This window comes from Pinus tabuliformis, chromosome X, assembly GCF_031772625.1.
Source record: "Pinus tabuliformis cultivar Carrire ecotype Pingquan chromosome X, CPIR1, whole genome shotgun sequence".
NCBI lineage: Eukaryota > Viridiplantae > Streptophyta > Pinopsida > Pinales > Pinaceae > Pinus > Pinus tabuliformis.
In genome coordinates, this window is record NC_142308.1 from 1,474,021,068 (window position 1) to 1,474,031,132 (window position 10,065).

The window sequence follows — 10,065 nt, forward strand, 5'->3', positions numbered from 1 at the left end:
GGCCTGGGCGCCTTCTCCTATTTCAAACTCTGCATTTCCAAGCATAGATTTTGTATTTTCACGTGGATCTGCTAAACTCCCAACCCAGGATCTTGTATTGGAGTCTCATGCAACCTCATCGCTATTTCTAATGCTTCAACCTAGGTCGGATCTTTTGCTATGATAGCGTTGTCCTCAGGTGTGGCTTTAAAGATGCCACAAACCAACCACACACAGTGTTGTGCATCCATTAGTGTCATGTTAGCCTCTCAGATCGTACTCTTCAGTCTTTGATCTAGATCCCAAGGGGTTTCTCCTGGCAGCATCACGATCTCCTTGAACCCTATGATCGACTGTGTCTCTAATTTCAGCCGACTAAACTCCTTGTTTAGCACATCCTGGATCTCTGCTATTCCAGCATTGGGGTGATCACTAGAGTGCTTAATATACCAAGTCAGTGCGCGATCTTGTAGTGCACTTACTAGGGTAGCCTTTTTAATGTTATTGTTTGTAACTCTGTGTGCTTCCCACACTGTCCTTACTACGAACCAAAATTGTTCTGGATCTTCACTTCCTACTCCTTTGAATACAGGCAACTTGATCGCATTTTCCATGTTAAACTTCTAGTTTGCGCGTAGGTGTGCTAAGGCAACCTATGAACTCGTACCACTTCTGATCCAATCAATATTCAATCTCGTTTTTTTTTTCCCACAAGGTTCCAAAATTCTGACATCAAAAAATCCCTCAGGTAGATCCTGGTCTCGGCAACGGAACCATTTGTTGGGTTATTGGGCCCTGACCCAGGTTCAGAAGAGTTATTAGCCAAATAAATCCCACAGCTACTGTCCCTTTTGGCAACAGTCCATGGAGCGCACATTGAGGTCTCACCCAAGATAGCAGGGGAGGGTGTTGGAACCAGGTTTCCACACCCTTGGGATGTCTTGATGTGGTTTGGATGGGTCGCAAAACATTCTGCGGCCTTGCGCCACTCTGTACTGTTGTCGAGCTTCCACATAGATCTGCACAGGGGCATTTTCTTATTAATGAATTTATTATAGATTTGATCTACATTTTAAGAAAAAATTTAACAATAACGACTAGTGCGCATCATTATGATTCATTCATAATGACAAGCTTAAACTCATATAACAAACGCATAAAATAGAATATAACCAGATCCGCAATAACTCAAAATCAACACAATGTTTCAGAACCCACTTATCTTTATTAAAATCTTTGTTTTAGTACAATATTCTTTCTGCCCTGCGCACACAGCTGCAGGGGTCCACGCACACAGCTACGGACTCTATCAGGCCTCCACGCACCCAACTGCGGAGCCTCTATCTAGCCACTAACACCCTTGACTCGAACTTACAGACACAGAACAACTATTACTTTCACAAACCCATAACACATCAGATCTTTCAAAAAGCTACCTCTACCCTTAGAGCCTCACTCTATTTATACATTCCCATGGTCCACAGACCATGGGCAAGCCGACTCACTTCCTATTATTTGATATTATTTTTGGGTGGACAACCCTTTGACTCGTTCTATTACATTTCGCGTCTCGTGCACTTCACGGAACTTTTATAATATCATTTCCTAAATTACAGGTTCTAAGCCCCACAACCATTACGTGGGGCCTCCGCTTCCCAACAGAGGGGTTGTTCAATAGGAGATCTACAGGATCGATTCTTGTGGTGAAAGAAGATGGCGAGCAGTGGAAAGATAAAGATCAATAATTTTAATGGTTAGATTTTTGAGTTGTGGACACTCAAGATGGAGGATCTACTGGTAGATAAAGATCAGTGGATCATGGTAGATCCATGTACTAAACCAACAACAATGTCAGCTAAAGATTGGATGAAGTTGGATCAGAAAGCAAAGAGAATAATACGACTATGTATGTCAGATTCAGTATTCTTGGATGTATCAGGGGAATCTTCGGCGAAGGCTTTATGGGACAAGTTAGGGACTTTGTACCAATCTAAGTCTCTGGTGAATAAATTGGTCCTAGGGAAAAAGTTGTATAACATGAGGACAAAGGATGGAGACTCGGTGACAGAGCATCTGAATGGCTTTAATACTGTGGTAAGCAAGTTCTTATTTGTTGATATAAAAATTTTATATGAAGATAAGTGCATCAATTTGTTGTGTTCTCTACCAGATTCATGGGATAGTCTCGTTGTTGCAATAGGCAGCAATGTGACTGCCTTGCAGTTTGATTAAATAGTCTCATCCTTGTTGTCGAAGGAGATGTGTCAGAAAAATATGGAGGGCCGAAATAGTGACTTCTTGTCTGTACGAGGACAGTCCCAGAACAGAAACAAAAATAAATCCTCGAGTGGGAGATCTAAATCTAGAGAGAGATCTAAATCTCCAGGAAAACCTATAAAGGTGTGTTGGAAGTGTGGAAAGGAATGGCACCTAAAAAAGGACAATAGATATAAAGCTCTTGAGAAAGGAAAGGGATCCGATGATGCTCCTTCTACAGAAGTGAAGACCACCTAATATGATGGTGGGAATGTGTGCTTAGATTCTTCTTCAGGTACACATGTAAATCATGAGGCATGGTTGATTGAATCAGGTGAATCCTTTCACTTCACTCCCCATAGGGAGTGGTTCTGGGAGTATGATAAATATTATGGTAGTGAGGTCCTCTTAGGGGATGACAAGAAGGATAGAATCATTGGTCGTCGAAAATTCAAGTTGAAGTTGCAAGGTGGAATGATTTTAACACTTCTAAGTGTTCTGCATATTCCTCCATTTGCCATAAATCTGATTTCTGTAAGCAAGCTAGATGATGTAGTTGTAAAAATAGTGTTTGAGAAAGATACCTGCAAGATGTTTGGGGAGCACTAGTATTGATGCAGGGAGTTCAGAATGGAACTCTATACAAGCTTTAGGGTAGCACTATTATTGATGGGTGTAACATTTTTGTGGTTCTTGAAAGTGAAGCAGAAAATCTAGTGGTCTCTAGAGAAAAGACCATGTTATGGCATCAAAGGCTTGGACATATTGGAGAGAAGGGCCTTCAAATACTTCATGGTAATGGTATGGTAGAAGGTATGTCTACTTTCTATCTGCATTTTGATTTATGTGAAAATTGTGTATATGGGAAGCAGAATTGAGTGAGTTTCCCCTCTGATGCTAAGAAGGCGAAACGTATATTAGAGCTTGTGCACAGTGATGTATTTGGACCTGTGTCGATTCCATCACTGGGTAATTCTATGTACTATGCATCATTTATAGATGACTTCTCAAGGAATACATGGATATATTTCCTCAGGAATAAATCTGAAGTCTTTGACAGGTTTAAGAATTTAAGGCTCTAGTGGAAAACCAAACAGAGAAGAATATAAAGGCGTTGAGGACATATAAAGGTGGAGAGTTTTGAAAGAATGAATTAGGAGAGTTCTGTAAGAAGTGTGGTATAGCACGGTAGAAGACTACTCCATACACACCTCAACAAAATGGAGTTGCAGAAAGAACGAACAGGACATTTATGGAAAAGGCAAGAAACATGCTCAATGGTGTCAAGTTAGGATAGGAATTATGGGCAGAGGCAGTGGAGACTACATGTTACCTAGGCAACAGATCACCTTCACTAGTGTTGGAGGCTAAGACTCCACAAGAGGTATGGACTTATAAGAAACCCTCTCTTTCACATCTGAGGGTATTTGGAGGTGCTGCATATTTACATGTTCCAAAGGAGAAAAGAACCAAGTTGGATAGTAAATCTGAAAGGTGCATCTTTATTGTGTATAAGGATGGTTTAAAAGGTTATAAGATTTGGAACACATAAACAAGGAAGGTTGTGTACAACCATGATGTGGTGTTTAGAGAGGTGAAATATGTTATTAAACATGAAGTCCTAGCAAAGGAACTATTGTACTGTTCAACAAACCCCATTTTAATATATTATAAATTTCCTATGAAATTTATTATATTAAAATAGGGACCCTTCAATTTTAGAAAAGTCTTTGATTATCCAAAAAACCAAATTAAATAGCCCCCGAGACACAAACTATACTTAGGCTTAAGTATTAAACATTATGGGTTATTTAATAAAAAAATGAAATAAAACAGATTTTTTATCCCGAAAGGTTGAAATATTTATAAAAATCTAAATACCCCGCATCGCACATAAGAAATAAACATAAGGCAAGATCGGACCCGAATGGGTTATTAATTGATTCCAAAAAGAAATCCGTGTCAATCACAATCATTGATCCGCTATAAGTCCATGCCTCCTACCTTAACCGATTGCGATATGAGATATCACTACGGACCCGACCACAAATTTAAATCCGCCAAGTTAAAATATCACATCCGGGACATCACAAAGACCCAAAAACTTAAGTCCAACCCCACTCTAAACGGTTGATACATGCAAATACATATTAATCCCACATTTGTGGACTATCATGAATAAAAAAAATTAAGTCCATACCCCGCTCCCTTTGCCAATTGCGATATGCGATAAGGTCTAGACCCGTCGGGATTATACACTGCGATTTATATTAATATTGCATCTGGGACCTATATCGCAATCACAAAATTCTAAAAATTCATGCCTCATCCCAATGCCAATTGCGATATGACATCAGTAGTGATGTCAAATCCACATCATCACCACGTCACTTGTCAGTTGTCACATCATTTTCCATGTCACCATTCCACGTCATAGTGGCGTCACTATGACGACATCCTTAACATCACCCCGGGACCCCGCAATCACAAGTTTCATAGGGACACAGCTTATAATAAATCCTTCACCCCTGTCGATTTGCGATATGCGATATAATTGGACCCAGTGGAATTATAAAATCTATTCCATAAATCCCCATGTCCGGAACTATCACAGTTTCCAAAGACTCTTGCCTATTGCGATAGCGATTAGACCAGACCCGATAGAATTATATGTTGCAATTCATTTAAATCCCCGTGTCTATGGCTATCGCGAATAAAAAAAGAACATCGTTTCTCTAACTCCTGCCCATTCCGATTGTGATTGCGATTTTATTTGAGAAGGCCCCCTTTTGGATTTTATATGAAATACTCCTGGTCTAAACCAATTGCAATTGTTCTGAAGTTTTTCCCCTGATTCTATTTCGATTGCATCTGTTTGATTATTTGCCCCAAAACTCTGATTTCCTATTGTGATAAGTCATAAAGCTCCACCTTCTCACTCCGCATTCCTCTCCATGACGTCAATGTCAGATTTATTGCGTTCTATGTTTTCCTGATTTCCTGCAAAAGTGATTTGTTTCAAATAAAATTCTTTCATCATCTCATTTATGTTTATCTTATCGATTATTGTTTTCCATGTTTAGGTTCATGACACAGAAATATAGTTGTGTTGATAGTGGTAGATCAAATCAAACAAGCAGACAAACATCCAGACAATTTGATGGAACAAACAAAGCTAATGAAAACAACAAATCACTTTCAGAAACTTCTACCAGAAATTTGCTTTCCTTTAAGTGTTGTTGAAGGGATCTGTTTAAATGCCCTCAACGCTCCGCATAATAGATTCAGTTGTTTTCTGTTATTTAAGATGACTTGTTGTATCAAATAAGGGTCTTGAATTTTATGAAGAAAGGATCACGAAATCTCGCACTATTGTACTTTCACACTTTTCTCAATATAATAACTACAACGTTGTTTTAGAAATTTTCATAAAGAATTTTGAGAAGTTGCACTATTGTACTCCTGGAATCATATTTGTGAGAAAGACTAAACTGATGTTTTTTCTTTTATGAGCTAAGCAACGTGCATCTGGTATTTCTATCTTTATGCCTCTATTTTTTTCATAAATAAATAGTGAATTTATCTTTTCAAATTTCTTATTACATGGTATTTCTACTCTTCTCTGCAATTCAAGAATTATTGAAGGCATTGTTGTATAAAGGATTTAGAGTTGTAGGATAGAGGAGAAAACTTAGACCTGAAGGATTATTGAGGATTTTTCTTTTGCACTCTAAATTATATTTTGATGGGCAGAGTACGTACTATTACAACTCTAATTTTAAATGCAGAAGTTCAAACATTGTAAAAGATTGTTGGAGACCAGAGCCTGAGAAATGCATTTAATAAATTGGTATTTTTAATACTATTGTTTTAAATACTAGTTTCATTTTATAATGGCGGGAATGTGTCATTTTATTCATATTTGTGCACTATTGTCGATATGAGTAATTTGTCTCAATCATATGTCATTATTTATCTCTGCTCTTATGTGTTTAATTTTGATTTCTAAGTAACTATTTACTCAGAAATCTATCTTTTAAGATCAATTTAACAAATAATGATATGTTGTGAACTATTTCCTCATATTCTTGTTTAATTATTCGAATTATTGATTTAACAATCAATATCATTTTGTGAACTACTTCCTAAATGTTATCGGTTGATTATTTCAATTAAGAGGTCTCTGAATAGAATATGTTTTGGTATTCATAATGTCAGTTAATTGAACTATTTTGTTAGCTTGATATTCATTATAAGCCAAACATATTTAAATCCCAAATCATTTAAATATCTTGCTCTCGATTGGGTTAGATCTATATCTTCCTAATTGAGATAGGATTAGGATTTAGTTCCTTTTTCTTGCATTTTAGAATTAGTTTGCATTTAGATTAATTCTACATTTCTAGAAGTCCTCTTTTGAGGAAAAACTTTAGATTGGTTTGGTTGTTCCACAAAAAAAACTTAAGGATCATTCTTCTTTCCTGATCAGCTTGAAGAATTGATCTGATGGCCCTAGCTATTAACAATTAAAGATATATTTAAAGCTAATAGTAATTGGGCAAAGGTAACTGGACCTAATTGAACCAGTTGGAGCCACTATCCCAAATGGAAAAGGAGTTATTTTAAGGTCTGGACCGAGTGGTTTTCCCCAATGTTGTTGTAGTGATTTTCGAGGTCTCAATAGGAACCTGAGAAGATAGAGTTTGAGCTAAAGGAGGAGGAATCAGACTCTACAGTAGAAGAGGAATCAGAGGACGAAGAGCCACAAACTACATCTGTGAGAAGATCAGTTCAAGAAAGAAAGCAGCCAGAAAGGTATAGTCCAGTTGCTTTCTGTTCAATTTTATTTTTATCTATTACTGAAGATGATCCTAGAATTTTCAGGGAAGTAGTAAATTCAGAGGATGGAGAACTCTGGAAAGAGTCCATGGTTGATGAAATGGCATCTTTGCACAAAAATGAGGCTTGGGATCTGGTTGAGTTGCCGGCTGGAACGAAACCCATTGGAAGCAAATGTGTGTTTAAGAAGAAGATGAATGCATAAGGCAAAGTGGAGAAATACAAAGCTTATTTGGTATCAAAAGGTTATTCCCAAGTGTTGGGAATTAATTTTTGTGATACTTTTTCTCCTGTTGTGAAGGTAGCTTCTATTAGATTAATTTTATCTGTTGTTGTTGCTTTTGATTTTGAGGTAGAACAGATGGATGTGAAGACATCATTTCTTCACGAGAATCTGGAAGAAGAGATCTACATAAAGCAACCTAAAAGCTTTACAGTGAAGGGTAAGAAAGAACTAGTATGCAAGTTAAAAAAGTCTATGTATGGGTTAAAACAGTAACCAAGGATGTGGTATCAAAAATTTGATACATATATATGGGGACTTGGCTTCACCAGAAGCAAAGCAGATCATTGTGTATATTTTAAATTAATTGGTGACCATGTTATTTCTTTGGTCTTGTATGTGGATGATATGTTGGTGATTGGAAATAACAAAGAAATTATCCATGAATTGAAGACCCAATTTTCCTCCAAATTCGACATGAAAGATGTTTGTGCTGCAAACTATATTTTGGGCTTGGAAATTAAACAAGATCAGGTAAAAAGGAAGATCTGATTAAACCAAAGGAATTATGTCGAAACAATATTGCATAGGTTTAATACGTAGGATAGTAAACTAGTGAAAGTTCCTATTCCTATCGGTGTAAATTTATCTGTTGAACAGTGTCCCAAGACACAAGAAGAGGAAGAGGACATGTCCCGTGTTCCATACGCAAGTGTAGTCGGTAGCCTGATGTATGCAATGGTCTATACTAGACTAAACATTGCACATGCAGTGGGAGTATTGAGTAGGTTTATGTTAAAACCAGGGAAGGAGCATTAGACAAAGTGAAGCAGGTTTTCAGGTATTTGTGTGGCACCAATGATTATGGTTTGTACTACCAAGGAAGACCAGGATTGGGCAAATTTTTGGACATTCATGGCTTTGTTGATGTAGATTGGGTTGGAGATCTAAATTAGAGAAGATCTACAAGTGGGTATGTATTTAACCTGTTTGAAGGTGCAATCAATTGGATGAGCAAGAGATAGTTTTTAGTTGCACTTTCAACTACAAAGGCAGAATACATGGCAGCCACTCATCCAAGAAAGGAAGTCATTTGGTTGCAGAGATTGTGTTCAAGTATGAGGTTGGTACAGTGAGCTATAAGGATAGAGTGTGATAGCCAAAGTGCAATTTTCTTGGTAAAGATCCCTACTTATCATTCAAAGACAAGGAACATTGGTTTTCTGTATCACTTTGTGAGGGATATGGTTGAGGAAAAAATGGTGTTGATGGTAAAGGTGGACACTTTTAAGAATGCTACAAATGCATTGACGAAGTCTGTGAGCACTGAGAAGATTTCTTGGTGTAGAGAAACAATGGGTGTTGCAAGGTTGGCCCAATGTCTAAGCTCTCATTTGGCCCACCATGGAAAGAAAACAACAAATGGGAGAATGTTGGGTGTGTGTTATATTCTTTCCATGACTAACCCCATGCACAGGGGGGTGATAGGTGACCCTATTCATTGCACTGGGTGCAGCCAGAGGGTCGTAGGGGGGGAAATAGCTCCCCCTATAGGGGGGTAGTAGCCCCCCTCTACAGGGTCCGAGGCAACGCTCTGGGAAAAAAATTTTATAACCTATATTAGGTGGGCGGACCTACCTATGGTTTTGTGCATAGTTTTTGCACATGGTTTTGAGCATGATGGTTTTCTGTCCATGGTATTTTTGTAGATCCAGTCAAGGGAACTACGATTATGTTCTAATCTAGGGTTAATGGATTGGGGTTTATGGATGCTTTAGCATGTATATATATGCATTGTAACATTGAAAGGAATATAATAATAAAAAATCAATCTGGTAGTCCCGATTTTGGGATCCATGGGAAAATCTCTGTGTGTATCTGTTTTATGTTTTATGCTCTTGCCATTGTTTATTTTTTGTTTTTTGAATTTGTATGCAATTAATTTATGTATGGGGTTAAAACCTATAGATAATATATATCTGGCATGGGACCCATTTTGGGAGCACATGTTAGCGCTCGGGGGGTCAGATTCTATCGCAAGTTGGATTTCAATGGAAATCTAGAGTGGGACCCTCTAATGGAAAGGTAGCATGGAACTGGAGTTCATTATGGAAGGCAGATTCATCCAGAAGTTTGGGGCATCGAAGGTGAGCATGAGAAGGCGAGGCTGAGAGAATCGAATGTGGGCTAGGATTAGATGTGCACACAAATAGAAGGTATATTGGAGGTTCGAGATTCTAAAATTTTTTTCATGTGTAAGTTTTTGGTAACATCGGATTCCCTAAGGAGATGGTGATAACATGAAATAAAGAATTAAAGAGTGAGGGCCAAAGTTGTTGACCCATGGGCTAGTTGATGTGGTAGGTACCATGTGGATTTAGCCGCGACCACATAAGTACAGGGATTGACATGGAACCACTAGGGTGAGGTGGGGTCAGCCACGTGGGTGTCATGTGGTAGGTTCTTACCTATGTGGTATGGCTTAAATAAAAAAACTTAAAATGAGCATAACTTTTGATCTCTGAATCAAATCAAGATAAAATTTATATCTCCAAAAATACCTTGACGAGTTGAACATGATGGTGTTAACCAAAGTTAATTTTCCTAACTTTGGGGAAAGGGTAATTCTTTTAACCCCATTTACATATGAGACCATGGAGATTTGGTTAATTAAAAATAACACCTACCATTTAGCCTAGAAGACTCCTCGAGGCTAGGATGGAGCGTTACAAGAAATATCTTGACTAGTTAAGTAATATGGTGATTTC